This window comes from Lutra lutra, chromosome 4 (assembly GCF_902655055.1).
Source record: "Lutra lutra chromosome 4, mLutLut1.2, whole genome shotgun sequence".
NCBI classification, from domain to species: domain Eukaryota; kingdom Metazoa; phylum Chordata; class Mammalia; order Carnivora; family Mustelidae; genus Lutra; species Lutra lutra.
The window spans coordinates 67,754,843-67,771,996 of NC_062281.1; the positions used below are offsets into that span (position 1 = coordinate 67,754,843).

Genomic DNA, 17,154 nt, shown 5'->3' on the forward strand with positions numbered 1-17,154 from the left:
CAGGCTGGCACATGCCAGGCACTGTCCACACACCTGCTGTCTATTCAAGCTCTCTTCCCCACCTGCTGTACAATCTTGGCTAAGATATTTTAACATTTCTGTGCCTTAGTTTCCTCATCTGTAAAAACAGGAATTAAAAAAATGTTTGTCAACTTCACAAATATATCTGGAAGCACTCTGTAAACCATGAAATCATTAGTTGTTATTTTGCTGAACTGAATTCACGAATGCCACTGTCTGTTGTACCATGGATTATACCAAAGGAAAAGTGAACCCCCCTGCTTCCAGGAGACACCTCATAATCCTATTAAATAAGGCTCAGAGTCTCATGTATTCATCTCTCTGGAAATTTAAATGGGGGATAGAGAAAGTTAGAAAGAGAAAGCTAGTATGACATGCAGCTTTTGACATCAAATTGCTAATCACCATAATGACAAGAACCATGATTCACCATTTTGGGTCTCTACCAACCTGACCATCAGGCCAAGAACTCACTTAAAGAGGGTAGTTTATTCTGGAAAAATATTCTCCCTGCAAATATGCAAGTCACAAAATGGACACTAAACAGGTTGATCTATCAACTCAACGCTACCAAAACATATGGCAGTAAAATTACAAAGTATTATTTGTTATGTTGACGTGTACAAGCAAAAACAGCCTACTTTATAGTACATTTCACTAAACTATGGTTTCATCAACTGTCAAACAGATTAGGAACAAAGCTCCTTTTCAAAACAAAATTAGGCTCCCTATAGTGGCAGTTGAAAAAGGGGGAAGTTCTGGTCTTTCCAGAGTTAGCTAATGATGGCACTATCGTGGATAAGAAAGACTATTTTACAGACGATGCTAGGGATCTGGCAGAGACCTGCAAGGAAGAGGCCTCATTCCCATAGCTCCAGACTCCCTTCCCCCAGGGAGTGAAGGGGTGGCTGCTGGTCTTACAGGAGTGGTAGCCAAGTGCGCCAAAAGGCACACCCAGTCCTAAAATATGCCTGAAACTTCCTCTAATGTTTCTAGCTCTTGCAATGACATTTGGGGAACTGAAGTGTACACAACCTCTTCACTGTTGTAACCGCTATAATTTAATATTTTGCGTTAACAATTTGAGTTAATATTTATAAAACACTAAAAAGGAGCCCAAGCATGTGGTAAGAACCATTTAAGTGTTTATTAAATAAGTCACTTCCCAGATTGGTTGGGTAAATCCTCAACCTAGAAACAAAGTAGAGAGTCAAAGCACATAACAGTCTGATAGTTTTAAATAAAGACTCGGGAACCGTAGTGCTCTGTTGTATTTATTCCTGCATTTCTCAAGTGTACCTGCAGCCTCAAGTATATGGTCTGTTGCGTAGGGCCAAAATTCTACTCCTGGTTCAGAAATCACTGTGCAAAATTAAATGATGAAAGAATTTGAGTCTCAAGAGATGAATTCTTTCTTTTTTTCTATCTTCCCAACTAACCACCACTAAAAATGACAAATCTGAAAATCCGAAAGTGCTCTAGATGGTACGTATCAACACTAAAGCTGTGGGAATCAACAGAGCCAAATTCACTTTAAGAAGAGACGGAAAGGGTTGTAAAGCATTCGTCTCAGATTTCAGTCCGCTGACGACAGGTTAACGATTCCCGTGCCCCCCACTCCCGGGGCCTCCCTCCATCCCGGATCCTCGCAGGTGACCCGCACCCTCTTTCGACCTCAGGTGGGGGTCTCCCACTTTCCCAGTTCCCGGCTCCTCTAAGCTGGGAAGCTGCGCACTGTGTTAACAATGTCCATCCACTGACACGGCTCGAGCGTTTAGGAGTCAAAAGGCAGAATGTGAAGGCACCTCGAGGAAACACAGACCACAAACTCTTCGAGTCGGGGGCTGGGCGGGGGGATTGCTTCTCCCCTTCCACCAACTCGGAGGTTTTCGGTCTGAGGGGCCAGGGGAGCTGCCAAGACTCCCGGGAAAGTCACGTTGGCTCCAAGAAGAGACAGCAGTCGAGGCCCAGGCACCGCTCGCCCCGCCCCGTCTCACCCGCCCAGGGGGCACCGACCGCGGCCCGAACGCGCGCGGACCCTGCGGCTGGCCCACCCGCCTTGGGTCCCGGCCGGCCCCGCACCTACCCCGCTCCACGGTGCTGCCTCTTGGCGCGGCGGGCGCGGAGCCGAGCGCACTCGCGTTTCCTCCTTCCCCGCAGGGCCGCCGGGCGCCGCCGTTTCCTCCCTGACGCGTCACGGAGGCCGGCGGCTCCTCCCGCAGTGTGCCGGGTGGCCAGGGAGAGCCGGGCGGCGGGCAGTGCGGCCCGAGGCCGCCCGCGCCGAGGCTGGGGCTGCGACGCCCGGCTGGAGCCGCAGGCTGACCGGCCCCTACTCAGGCCCGCGGCGCGGAAATCTCTTTGCAGTGCACCCCGGCGAAAGCCCGGCCACAGCGCGCGGTCTGCCTCCCGCCTCGCCGCGTGCGCAAAGTTCAGCAGACACCGGTGGATCTTGTCTAGAGGCTGGAGCTCCTCGGGGTTTCCTGCGGCTCAGCTGCTAGTGACTGCTGCCCTGGGGCTGGAGAGCCGCGTGCGCCGACGCACCGGCCGCCCGGGGAAGACGACCCTGGCGTACCCCGAGAGCCGGACCGCGGGGCAGCCGGAGGAGGAAAAATCACCCCGGGAACGGCCTGGTGGGCCCGTGGCTGGCTGTAAACTGGAAACTCAGGGAAGTGAAATAAGTATCCAAATAATTTAGGGGAACAACTATGCTTCATTTAGGGTTATTTGAAGTTTTCTACTTTTTTCATCAGCAGTGTTTTGGCTTTTGTGTTTACAGATAGGTCAGAAATTGGCGGATCCTGGGGACAGAGAAATTTCCTTTCCACGCATTTTCCAAGTCCACTTTTTTTTTTTTTAATCTCCATAAATCTCCAAGTCATTTGAGGTCACACTTTACAGTTTCTTATTACTCTTTCTCATTCTTTAAATATAAAAGTTGCATTTTGTCTCCTTTTTTTCCCCAGATAAAGAGAGGTAAAGAAGGTGAGTGGAAAACGAAGAATGACGCGATTCAGTGGGTGTGGAATAAAGTGGTCAGGATTTGGAAGCAGAGTAGGGTTTTCATTTGCCCCACAACACTACTGTGGTTTAAGTTTTATATGATATCTCTTGAAGATAGACTCAGACAAAGATATAGCATGTCTATATGATGTTTTAGATTTTTTTTTAAAGAGCTTATTTATTTGACACAGAGAGAGATCACAAATAGGCAGAGAGGCAGGCAGAGAAAGGGGGAGGCAGGCTCCTGCGGGACTGGATCCCAGGACCCTGAGATCATGACCTGAGCTGAAGGCAGAGAGGCTTTAACCCACTGAGCCTCCCAGGCGCTCTATGATGTTTTAGATTTTGAGGGATGATCTATATACTTCAGATCGTAAGATTCCAGAGAACATGCCATAAATCTATGAACAAATAAACTTCCAAAGGTAATCAGAGAAGCCAGCGTTTATGTGTGGCTTTCCTAAACAGAGGACATTTCCTTGTGTTTTAAAATAATATTCAAAAATTTAACCCACAAGTAAGGTTGAGAATATTCATTTGTAACGTCAATTAACATAGTATGACCTTTTCCTTCTTAAAGACAATGAATTGTGAATCCAATATTTTTATACTTCAAAACATAATAATGCTGCAGAACTTTCTAAATGATTTTCAGTGGCATGTGGAAATAAATGTAAAATACAGTAGATACAAATCAACACACTGCTATGGTCCTTTGTATGTTTTCACTGTGATCCACAAAATGAGGCACAGAGAAGCTACAGAATTTCCTCCCTTGTAACAAAAACCAACAAATAATCAGTGTATCTCTTAATTAAAACCATATTCACCATGCTGAAAAATTTCTCAGACAAAAGGAAATTTTGTCACTAAACTCCAAATATAATGACATCATTCTCACTTTAGAGATACATACCTGGCTATGACATTTCAACTTTTCCTTCCCTCCCTCCCTCCTTCCCTTCCTTTCTTCCTTCCCTTCTTCCTTCCTCCTTAAAAAACAAAACATCCTGGGAGCCATTACATTTTCAGAATAAATCTGTCTTCCTGCTGTGAAGAACACACACACACATGCATTCACACCACCTCCCACAAAATTTTAAGATAAGAAGCTGGGTGAGCCACGTTCAACGGTAAGAAGTTGCGTATTTTGCATTTATAATCTGAGAGCTGCAATTTACTACTATGATTTCTCAGAATATTAGAGGTCGTCAATGTATTCACAAACTTAAAGGGCTTTTTCACTTAAAATTAATTTTAAAGGCATACTTTAAGTCTGATCACTTTGATTAATCATATTCACTTATAGATCATATCTCCATGTTCCATTATGTTTCCAATTTCTTTAAGTTTATAGAGTAAAAGAAAAGTTGAATGTTTAAGCGAAATGTCTATCTGATATTTATGCTTTTATAAAAGGTTTCATCCAAATAAATTTTTAAAACGGAAAAAGTTTTTTGTTTAAACTGTGGGTTCCAATATTTTTTCTGGAAATAATGACTCTATTCATGCAGATAGGGCAAATATTTTGTTCATATATTTACAAAGCTTATGTACAAATTATAAGCATAAGCTTTGGAATTGGACAGACTTGGGTTTTAAACTCTGGTTCTGCCACTTTCTACTTCGGGCAAATTATTTTACCTCTCTGAGCACTGGTTTCATCAATAACATAGGATAATAGTACTTATCTCTTCTCAATGAAACAGATAATATTAATGCTTATCTTATGAAATTGCTAAGAGAATCAAATGAACTTAGTAGGATGCCTGGTGCATAATATCAATTGATAGCTCTTGTCATCATCATTCTGAGTAGCTCTAAGAGAGATATAAAAATGTCAATATTTTGTATTCCTTTTGTACTAGTATTAAGAATGGTCAAATTTTAGAGTTTGGAGAGAGTTTTTTTTTTTTGTTTTTTTTTTTTGTAGAGGTCCTAAAAGTAACAGGAAAAAAAAACCATAAAATAGTTATGTTCAGAACTTTAGAAAATTGGACTGGTCATACTGTAAACCACTGACCCGAATATTAAAAACAAAAACAAACAACTATTTAACAAGAGAATACAGTATTCTTTTAAGTAACATATTCCAATGAGATGAGTGCTTGGTTTTCACCTACTCTTCAAAGTGGAAAACCTTTTCCCTAAACTGGTGCCTGATAAGGAACAATCATGACTTTTTATATCCTAATAAAGTCCTCTATTTGTAGTTCCTTCATTGTAACTTTGGAAGCATTGAGGAGCATAACAATATAAAAAATATCACTTCCTATAGGGAGAAAATTTGACAAAATGACAGCTATGAGACATGAATGGCTTCTATTCATAAGTCAGTTGGTAACAGAAGTGAGAGCCAGCATGCATTAGAATATTTGTTTCATAGCAGATAAATCAGTAAGACTAGAGAAGAATAGTGCTACCAACCACATGTTTACAAAAGCAAAGATGTTTTTGATTCATATTATTTGTATTGCTATCATAGCACCTTTTCCTTTATTCTACTACAAACTCATCTCTTAAAGCGGGTCAGACACCATGAGTTGTTGCTACAGTTTCCATCTATGTTTATCGTTCAATATACAAATCACAGCATCCCACAACTTCAAAAACAAAACAAAAACAAAACCCACAACATTTTTCTTGGGAGGTTAGTTTAAGGATAGCCCAAGCCATGAATTGGCTCAGGAAATAGTTCATCTGTAAAGCCTGCTGTGAAATAGGTAAGAAGATGAGAATTAAAGTGACTAATTTATTGAATTTTCTGAGCAAAACAATTTAGTACAAAACAAAGCCACCTAAGGGATAGTTAGAAAAAATCAGATACTCATGGGAATTGATGAGTATTGACACTGGTTTATACCACCTTGGCACAGAGCCAAATTAACTTATTTCCTTCATTTAGAAAATGGTTCAGAGTGTACTCATTTTGAGTGTTGGGGGTGGGAATGGCCCAAAGCTTAACATCTTTGTTAGACCAAATTAGCCATGTTCAGACTCAAAACTGAAGTGCCTGAATTCAAATGTGTTTTGTAACAAAGTGAAAACCATTTTGAAGCAAGACTACATTAGGGTCAAATATAAGGTCCTTTAGATCACAGGACTTTTTCACTTTCTATATTAGACTCCTGAGAAAAACCAAGGGCAAGTGTTAAGAGATCAGAACCCTTACATTGCTGGCACAGCTTTTTGATAAAAAGTTGCTAGAAATTATTTTAAATCTTGCTAAGACCTTTAATTATCTGAAGTAAAACAATTATCCTTCCTTACTAAGTAAATTAAGGAAACCTCATTGTCTTTCAATCTAGTTATTATGAGTATCAAGAACAAAATACAAATCACCCTTTTTTCTTTCTCATTTTTTTTTTCCTGTCTCTTGTTTGGGTAGCCTGTTACATACATAAATTATATCTGTTAAGACAGATATATAAGTTGTGTCAGCAGTTACTGTGTTCCTCAGAGAATTATACTAGGCATTTGAGCTCAAACCTGCTAGGTGGACTTTGAAGATAACAATTATTTTAGTTGCTTATCAGTAGGAAATAATAGCTTTTCTTAAACACTATTCATTTGGTGACTCAGTTACTTACTGTTAATTATGTACAATGAATGATTGAACCCCTTTCAAATGCAAAGGCTTAACAGCCTCTGGCTTAAAAGAGTATGTTGCTGTTATTTCTGCAACTAATTCTCTAAGGCATGTGTGTCTGGCTCAACCAGATGTGTCAAAGACTCAGACTTTAAGAGATTATAACTTTTCATAGACCAGAAAACCCTTAAATTCTCTAGGTTTTCTAGAGTAAACAACCCCCGTCCTTTTAAATTTTTCTCACACCCTTTTTTTTTTTTAAAACGATTTATGACTCTCATCTGAATTCTTCCCAAATTCTCCATATTCTTCTTTAGATAAGATGCCCAGTATGAGACATGGAACTCTATGAAGGGTCAGGTAAGTCCTTAGTACAGTGAGAGCATTCTCTCACAGCTTAATTCACACTCCTATATTGCAACTTAAAATCCCTCTCACATTTAAAATTACATTTCATGGGACGCCTGGGTGGCTCAGTTGGTTAAGCCGCTGCCTTCAGCTCGGGTCATGATCTCAGGGTCCTGGGATCGAGTCCCACATCGGGCTCCTTGTTTGGCGGGGAGCCTGCTTCTCCCTCTGCCTGCCATTCTGTCTGCCTGTGCTCGCTCGCTCTCCTCTCTCTCTGACAAATAAATAAAATCTTTAAAAAAAAAAATAAAAAAAAAATAAAATTACATTTCATCATTATCAGATTTTAAAATCTGAACTTGAAATGCTTGTTTAGCCTTCTTATGCATTATATTTAAGAGGTTGTTTTGATTATCCCTATACCTATTTTATCAAAACTGTACTTTTCTTCAGTGATTTTGAATTTCATCATATTTGTTAAGTAAAAAAAAAAAAAAAAAAAAAATCCAAGGTGGGGGGGTACATCCCAAGCGCATGTAAGACAATCTAATACAGTTCAGAAAGAAACTACTCCAGGGCGCCTGGGTGGCTCAGTGGGTTAAGCCGCTGCCTTCAGCTCGGGTCATGATCTCAGGGTCCTGGGATCGAGTCCCACATCGGGCTCTCTGCTCAGCAAGAAGCCTGCTTCCCTCTCTCTCTCTCTCTGCCTTCCTCTCCATCTACTTGTGATCTCTCTCTGTCAAATAAATAAATAAAATCTTTAAAAAAAAAAAAAAAAGAAAGAAACTACTCCAATGTCTATTTGTTTTATCTTCCAAAGAAAGAAGTTAGGGGCACCTGGGTGGCTCAGTCAGTAGGTATCTGCTTTTGGCTCAGGTCAGGATCCCAGGGTCCTGGGATCGAGCCCCACATCAGGCTCTCTGCTCAGTGGGGAGCCTGCTTCCCCCTCTCCTCCTCACTCATGCTCTCTGTTGCTTTCTCTGTCTCTGTCTCTCTCTCTCTCTCTCAAATGAATAAATAAAATTTTAAAAAACAAATAAAAAGAAAGAAGTTAACCTTTCCTATTTAGCATACATATTGACCCTGGGCTTGCTCATACAGTCCTTTGTCAGACAGTCACTGATGTGCTCTGTGAGGTAACCAGAGAAGGGTGGGCTTCTCCTTTGCAGGGAAGCTCTCCTTTAACCAACATCTGTGTACTGCAGTTTTGTGTAGCATAGGAGATCATCAATGTGGTTAGTCTTGTAAAAACAAATCCTTTTAGTAGAAACTATAAAATACTTTGTATTGAGATGAAGAGTCATTGTGGAAATTCTTTAACTTCTACTGAAGTATTCAGGACACTTAGTGTTAAAAGCATTGCTCCTGCATACACACTACCTGGTCTGACCATAGTTCCGCCATACCAGCCATGTAATCCTGGGCAAATTATTTAACATCTCTGAGGTTTCGTTTCCTCATCTGTAAATTGTAGAGCATAATTGTATCTACCGAATCAGGTTGTTCTGAGGATGATATAAGCTAATATATAAAAATCTACCGTGAAAATAAGCACTACATAAGCACTGGTTATTATTAATACTTAAAAGAATAAATATTAGGATGAAGATGTATTTTCCTCTAACAAAAACAAGGGATCCAGATTTCCCTATGTTTTCTGGGAGTAGTATTTTCCTTTAAGGTGAAGTTTTAACATTGCATGAGAGAGTAATTCCATCTACCCTCTCTTTTAAGTGTGCATGTGTTTTGAAAGAAACACTTTGGAGAGAATGTTTGAAAATTATGTTTAGAAATATTTCTGTCAGTGTGTAATTTTGCTGTAAAAAAAACAGTTTGTGTTTGTGTGTGTCCTTTTATTTTTTTTTTTTAAAGATTTTATTTATTTATCTGACAGAGAGATCACAAGCAGGCAGAGAGGCAGGCAGAGAGAGAGGAGGAAGCAGGCTCCCCGCTGAGCAGAGAGCCCGACGCGGGGCTCGATCCCAGGACCCCGAGACCATGACCTGAGCCGAAGGCAGCGGCCCAACCCACTGAGCCACCCAGGCGCCCCTGTGTGTGTCCTTTTAAAACTCTCATATACGCATACTTAAAAATTTTGGAAACACAATTTTTGATTTCTTTAAATACTTTCCAAATAATTTCAGTGGGCCTTAAACTAATTAAAATGCAATGCCTTTAAATTAGTTTTCAAGAATTGCTCATTGATAGCAGAGAAAATGGGTATTTACTAGTAAGACTCCAACAAAAACCTTTGCAGAGCTGGTTGATGAGAATGAAGAAGACAATGAATACTTTAATAGATATAGCCAACAACAATGTATTTCTTCAATTTAAATCTAAATATCTTTTTGAGTATCTTTTTCAGCTATGACAGCTATTAAAATGTAATATCAGAATAAACTAAACCCAGAACCAGATCTTTAACTCACTATATCACAAAGTGTTAAACCAAGATTTTAAAAAAGTAATAAAGTACCAAATAATAAAACATCAAATGAAAGCAGAAAGGCTTTTATACTCTTGACAAAATGCCATTAAATTATTTAAAGTATATTGATTATTTCATGTTTTTATATTTAGAGTTTCTGTTTTACAATGTGTACAATATATTAGAATAGGAGATAACAAATACATAATTTATACATATGTGCATTCTGGTTTGGTGTCATCTAAGAATTTAATGCCTTTTGCTTTCTTTCCTCTTCATTCAGTAACTATTTGTTGACTACCTAGTGTATGCCAGATACTATGCTAGGCTAAGAGAGGTAGAAATTAAAAATATTATTCCCACCCCCAAAGAGTAGTTTAAAATAATTTATGAAACAGGGGCGCCTGGGTGGCTCAGTGGGTTAAAGCCTCTGCCTTGGGCTTGGGTCATGATCCTAGTCCTGGGATCGAGCCCAGCATCAGGCTCTCTGCTTGGCGGGGAGCCTGCTTCCTCCTCTCTCTCTGCCTGCCTCTCTGCCTACTTGTGATCTCTGTCAAATAAATAAATAAAATCTTTTTAAAAAATAATAATTTATGAAACATGTAGTAAAGAACTGGTCCCACAACTAATCTTCACAGAATCACCTGTTTCTCAGCTCCTTCCCTTACTTCCACTCCTAGCCCTTGGCCTAGATAATGATTTGCTGTAGACTGGGATTTGAACTTGAAACTGGTCATTCGAATACCCACTTGGTTTTTTATGTAGCTTAAATAAACCATTTATGACTTATTTTCTCTTCTAGATATCTACAAAGTGCTTTTTATGCAATCGTATGTAAATATAAATTTCACTGATTCAATAAACATTTCCTATTCAAAGCACCGTGTTAAGACAGAAGGAAGGTTCAAGGTACAAACATGGATTGTGTTTTCAGGCGGTTTTTATATCCTTGACAGAAAATGAGAAAAACACACTAATTTTTCCCTTTTGCTATGTGGAGTACATTCACTAGGGAACGTATTCCTCAGTACATTGCCAATTTAACTACCTCACCACTTTTGTGTGGTGTGTTTCTTCAAGTCATACTGTTTGAAAGTTTTACAAGCATGCTATTTGGCTTCAACCACCTCTTTAAAATTTTATCTCATTACTTATAATTTCAACTCATGACTGGGATAAATTAGTTTTAATTGCTAGTTATTTGCATTAGGAAACAATCATGAAAAACGAAGAAAAAGCTGTTAAGATCATAGAAATTAAACTCCTACAATGGAATCCCATACCATTTCTCTAAATTAAAAAAAAAAAAAAAACCTGATGCGAGGTACTCACACCAAGAAACTGAGTCACGTAACTACCTGGGGTCCCATTTAAACTCTGCAAATAAGCAAAGTCAAAGCTCACAGCCTCTGGAGGAAACTATATCTGTTTGACTTTTTAAAAGCAAGTGGTATCAACAATTTAGGGCATGGTATGAAAAGTCAGACTTAGTTGCAAAAGTCTGTGAAAACATAAAATTCAATTTAGAAAAATATAAGCAGCACATTAAGGCAATCCCGAGACAATATTTTTATTTGAATTTTAACTAATACATATATACTCCTTGGGCTAACCCACTGCCCCACCAAAATCCAATTTTCACTATAATAATCATTTTCACAGAAAATAGAGGGGCACCTGGGTGGCTCAGTCAGTTAAATATCCAACTCTTGATTTCGGTTCTGATCATGATCTTGGGGTAGTGGGATGGAGCTCCACGTTGGGCTCTATGTTCAGTGTGGAGTCTGCTTGAGATTCTCTACCTCTGCCCCCCTCCTCCCCTCACATAAATAAATAAATAAATAAAATCTTTAAAAATTTTTTAATTAAAAAAGAAAATAGAAAATACCATTTGAGGGACGCCTGGGTGGCTCAGTTGGTTGGACGACTGTCTTCGGCTCAGGTCGTGATCCCGGGGTTCCGGGATCGAGTCCCACATCGGGCTCCCAGCTCCATGGGGAGTCTGCTTCTCCCTCTGACCTTCTCCTCGCTCATGCTCTCTCTCACTGTCTCTCTCTCAAATAAATAAATAAAATCTTTAAAAAAAAAAAAAAAGAAAATACCATTTGAACAAATTTCAGTATAGTGTACTGACTAAGTACATGGCTTTAGAGGAAAATATTTCTCAGTTTGAATCTCACTGCTGCTTACAAGCTCTGGACTGAAGCACATTTCCTACGTTTTCTAATTTGTAAACGTAGTTCCTACTTCATCAGGTTGTTGTGAAGATTAGGTAAGATAAAATTCATAGTGATGTACCTACTTGTTACGGTAGGCAGAATGATGGCCTCCAAAAGATACCAATGTCCTACTCCCTGGAACCTTAAACTAAGTATGTTACATTACATGGCAAAGAATTTTGTGGACAGTATGGATGGACTTTGAAGCCATTATGCTAAGTGAATTAAGTCACACAAGAAATGACAAATACTATAGATTTTTACTTGTGTATGGAATCTAAAACAAAACAAAAATGAACTCAGGTAACAGAGAACAGATTGGTGGCTTCCAGAAGCAGGGTTGGGTGCGGAGGGGGGTAGGTAAAATGAGTGCAGGTGGTCAAAAGGTACAAGTTTCCAGTTATAAATTAAATAAGTCATGGGATGTAATGCACAGTATGGTGACTATAGTTAATAATGCTGTATTGTATATCTGAAAGTTGCTAAGAGATTAGATCTTCAAATTTCTATAACAAAAAAGACATTATAACTATGTGTGGTGGTGGATGTTAAACCAGACTTGCGGTGATCACTTAGCAGTATATACAGATATCGAATCATTATGCTGCACACCTGAAAATAATACGATGTAATATGTAATTATATCTCAATTTATAAAAATTAATTTTAAAATAGAATTAAGGTTGCTGATAGAATTAAGGTTGCCACTCAGTTGGCCTTAAGATAGGAAGAATATTCTGGATTTTCTGAGTGGGTCCAAGGTGATCACAAGGGTCTTTGAAAGTGAAGAGGACGAAGGCAAAAAAAGAGTTAGAGAAAAAGATGTCACTATGGAAGGATGGTTGGAGGGATACAACATTGCTGGCTTTGAAGGTGGAGAAACGGGCCTCAAGCCATGAAATGTGGGTGGCCTCTAGAAGTTGGAAAGGGCAAAAAAAGTGTAGCCCTGCTGACACACTGATTTTAGCTCAGTGCCACCAATGTCAGAGTTCAAACCTAGAGAGCTAAAACACACTTGTGTTGTTTTAAGTCTCTAAGTATGTGGTAATTTGCTACAGCAACAGATAAAAAGCAAGATAGGTATATAGATAAATCAGGAACTCTACAAGTTACAGTGAGAGCGAGTGTGGCATATAGAGAATTGTCCACCCCCCTCCCCCACGTTTTGGAAAACATGCCAACTCACAATGTTTTCATTTTTGTTTTCTTTCTAATTGCAAGAGATCAATTTACCATGCCATAGGATTATTCTCCAAGCAATAGAAGTTGCTGTTGGCTAACAACCTATTATGGTTCCTCAATGATGACAGATGACAATTATAGAATATAAATTTTACCTAAGCACTATCTGGCCTCTTATATTTTACTTATTCATAATTTTTTAAAATTTTATTTTTTCACTAAATTCTGTTCCCCACATGAGACTCAAACTCATGACCCCAAGATCAAGAGTCACATGCTCTACCAACTGAGCCAGCCACGTGTCCCTAGTTTCTTATATTTTTATTTGTACCTAGAATATCATAGTATCACCTCAGAGTATCATACGAATTAGTTATGAACTGACCATGCTAGAGACTTACAGGATTAGCCCTGTCATCTCCTGAGAGGTAAGCTCAGAGGCAGGCCAAACTCACTGAGTATTTCCTGCCTCTTCTTGGCTCTCTCAGAAGCACATTATGTACATTTTTGCCTTTATTTATTTTTTTTGAGATTTATTTATTTTAGAGAGAGAGCAAGCACTTGCGCACACAAGTGATGGGGGGAGAAAGGGCAGATGGAGAGGGAGAGAGTGAATCTCAGATTCCCCACTGGGTGTGGAGCCCAACACAGGGCTCAGTTTCACGACTCTGAGACCATGACTTGAGCCAAAATCAAGATTGACCGACTGAGCTACCCAGGTGCTCCCATTATTGCCTTTAATCCACATAACCACACCATCATTATCCCCCCCCTTTTTTATATAGATAAAGGAACAGAAATTCAAAGAGGTGAAATAACCCTAGCCAGGTCACACAGCAGGTAAGTGGCAGAAATGAGTCCATTTGATTTGAAGCCCATGGTCTTTCTAAAGCACCACAGAGCCTTCCATGTCAATGCGTGGTGCTGGTTGAAAGGCAGCAAGGACTAGGTGTAGAAGAGTTTACAGACTAAATGCCTAAAGCACCAGGAAGGCACCTGAGAGAAGGCACCTAAGTGTCAGAAGAGGTGAAAGTGAGATGATAAATGGTAACTGACTGGCAGTCTTCATGAGAGGCAAGAGGTGCATGCCCTCTTTAAAGGGACAGCTAATGGCTGCTACCAGCTGTTGCCATGTTAGCACATGGGCCCAATGTTGCCCGATCTATTACTTTTTCTATAAAAGCTAGCAATAGCTAGCTAAATGGGTGCCTGGATGGCTCAGTTGGTTGAGTGACTGCCTTTGGCTCAAGTCATGATCCTAGAGTCTCGATCAAGTCCCACATCAAGTCCCTCCTCTGGTTCCCTGCTCAGCAGGGAGTCTGCTTCTCCCTCTGACCATATCCCCTCTTATGCTCTCTCTCTTTCTCAAATAATAAAAAAATCTTAAAAAAAAAAAAAGCTCACAATATACATTTTAATGTGAAATGGCATAATTGCAAAATGCTAAGAACAAATTCAGGTTTTCTTAAAACACTGTGCAGGCCAAATGAGCCACATCGATCAAGGAAATTTGCCCCAGGGGCTACCAATTTGAGACCACTAGCATTGATCCCTAGGACCCAGGGAGCCGTCTGTACTCTTGCTAAAAGAGATGTGGAAAGGATTGAATTAGCTTTCGATTGAGCTCATTAAGGGAAGAGATACCCTAATCTAAGAAAAAGGGAGGCTTATTCCAGGGCATGGAGGCACATTGGAGAAGGGAGTATGACTCAACTTTTCCACAGAATCTTCTCAAAAGACACCAATAATTAAAGCAACTCTAAACACATCAACCCCCTGGGTTTGCTAATGCATTTTTGCATTTAAGCATTTTTGGGTGAATCATCATTGATAGATATGCACGCTCATTAGAAGCCGGATTATTTTAATAGAAAACAGCTTAATTAATAGCATAAATCCAATTTTATAAAAATGCAAAAAAGCTGACACATAATATCTGTAGAGTAAGTAGGAAGAAAGGGCCAAAGACTTTGAAAAATGTATTCAAAACCGTACAATATCAGTAAAGCAAACTACACTTAAAACTTACCGATACATATTTTAAGCACAAAGCTCTGGTTTAAGAAACACAGAAACAGTTGTAGGAAACACTGAGGGATAAGCTGATGGAGAAGAATGGCAGTTGTACAATACATTTCATCTTCACCGTTGTGGTTTTTCTGACGCTGAGCTCTGCGGCCATGCTAAAGCCACGAAGAAAACAGACAGTGGGCTTGAACCTGGGTTGGGAAGGTTCAAGAGAAGGACAGTGGAACAGAGGAAGAGAGGCCAAGTGGGGGCCAAGCTATTTACACTTGCTAAGGAAAGGAGGAGGTAACAGGCAGGAAGATGAGGTCAAGGGCATGGGGGACGTGGACAGGTAGAGAAAGATGTTAACAAAAACTTCCTACACATGCTTACACTATTCATAATATTTTATAATTTAAAGTACGCTGTCATTTTCAAAGCATTTTTTAAAATAGACTTTATTTTTTAGAACAGTTTTAGGTTCTCAGCAACACTGAGCAGAAAGTAGAGAGATCTCGGATAACCCCTGCCCCCACACATGCACCCCCTCCCCAACCAGAGTGGTACTTCGATGGTTATGGATGAACCTACATTGACACATCGTTGTCATTCAAAGTCTGTAATTTACACTAGGGTTCACTCTCATTGTTACATATTCCATGGGCTTGGACAAATGTCTAATAACATGTTTTCACCATTATAGTATCATGCAGAAGAGTTTCACTGCCCTGACATCCTCTGAGCTCTATTCATCCCTCCCTTCCTCCCAACCCCTGGCATACACTGATCTTTTTACTATCTCCATAGATTTGCCTTTTCCAGACTGTCATATAGTTGGAATCAAACAGTATATAACATTTTCAGAATGGCTTCATTTAATTAGTGATATACATTAAAGCCTCTCCCCCATCTTTTCATGGCTTAATAGCTCATTTTTTTAGCATTAAACAATTTTCTGTTGTATGGATTACCACAGTTTATCCATTCACCTACTGAAGGACATCTTGTTTGCTTCCATGTTTTGGCACTTATGAATAAAGCTGTTATAAACTCCATGTTCAGATTTTTGCCCGGACAGTTCATTTTAACCTTCATATTCTGAATACAGAACAAGTGTTCTAAATCAATTCCTAAGAAGTCAAATATAACACATGAAATCAAAGCATTTATCAATATGACTGGTAGAGTTTAATCCTTTGAATATCCTTTGAAACAAGACAATATGTTACTATGTTAGGAATAAGAAACTCTAAATTGATGATTTCAACAAATGCTTTGAGGAATTAACTCTCTATTTGGTCCTTCCCCCCATCTTCTCCCTGCTCCACCCCTTCCCAACTCAGAACAGTTAGCATGATACACTGGATCAATGGATGTGTAACCAGACTGTCTGTGTTGTTTCTGTTTGAATAATGAGCCTCTGACATTTATGAGCAGTATAATTTGGAGCAAGTTACTCAACATCTTTGGGCCTCTTCTTCCTCCTCTGTAAAGCAGGAATTTTTAATAGTCTCTACCCCATAGATTAAATGAGTTTATATTCGTAAACTCTTAGAATAATTACCTGGCATGTAAGTGTTGAATAAAATGAATAATACGTACATGGATCTCTTGTATGAATGCTGGTCTCCCAGGCCTGTATAGAATTCTGAATTGTGCTGTTGAGTCAAACTGTCAGGTCTGCAATTTGATTTTATCCCATTTACAAGCCAGTAAGTTAGCCTTTACTATTTCACGGATGTTGAAAGAAGATGTGAGACATCTGAGTCAGAAAGAAAAAACTGTTTCGCCCACAGCACAGGATAAAAAACACGAATTGTTCATATCAATTCCTCTTGCCCCCAAGTTCCACCAGCGTAACACCAAGGAGCCCAGATAGAGGCCACACATGCAGTGACTTTGGGTTCAGTGGGGGAACGGTGAGCTTGGGGAACCCATTGCTTTTCCAGCAAGCAAAAAGCTAAGTCAGTTTCTTTGTCCCAGAGGGAGATGTTACTTTATCTCTCAAGAGTGCTGCTGTAGGGGTGCCTGGGTGGCTCAGTGGGTTAAAGCCTCTGCCTTTGTCTCAGGTCATGATCTCAGGGTCCTGGGATTGAGCCCGGCATCAGCATCCGGCTCTCTGCTCAGCGGGGAGCCTGCTTCCTCCTCTCTATCTCTCTCTCTCTGCCTGCCTCTCTGCCTACTTGTGATCTCTGTCAAGTAAATAAATAAAATCTTAAAAAAACAAAAAAAAAGATTGCTGCTGTAGGGGCACCTGGCAGGCTCAGTCAGTAGGGAATGCTATTCTTGATCTTGCAGTTATGAGTTTGAGCCCCATGTTGGCCATATAGATTACTTAAAAAAAAAATAAAAATAAAAAT

At 39.8% G+C, this 17,154-nt stretch overlaps 1 protein-coding gene across 3 annotated transcripts in view; it reads right to left on the reverse strand.

The window, feature by feature from the left end:
- The window catches only part of SGK3 (serum/glucocorticoid regulated kinase family member 3), a 153,499-nt gene extending 136,966 nt beyond the window's left edge, over nt 1-16,533 (reverse strand). Inside the window, exon 1 of one of the 3 annotated variants that reach the window (XM_047723588.1) lies at nt 16,397-16,533. The gene's annotated coding sequence lies outside the window, so the exon portion shown is untranslated. Of the gene's footprint in view, nt 1-2,107; nt 2,325-16,396 lie in introns of those variants that run through there. The other 2 variants (XM_047723587.1, XM_047723589.1) reach the window with 2 other exon arrangements.
- Between the last annotated feature and the right edge of the window lie 621 nt (nt 16,534-17,154).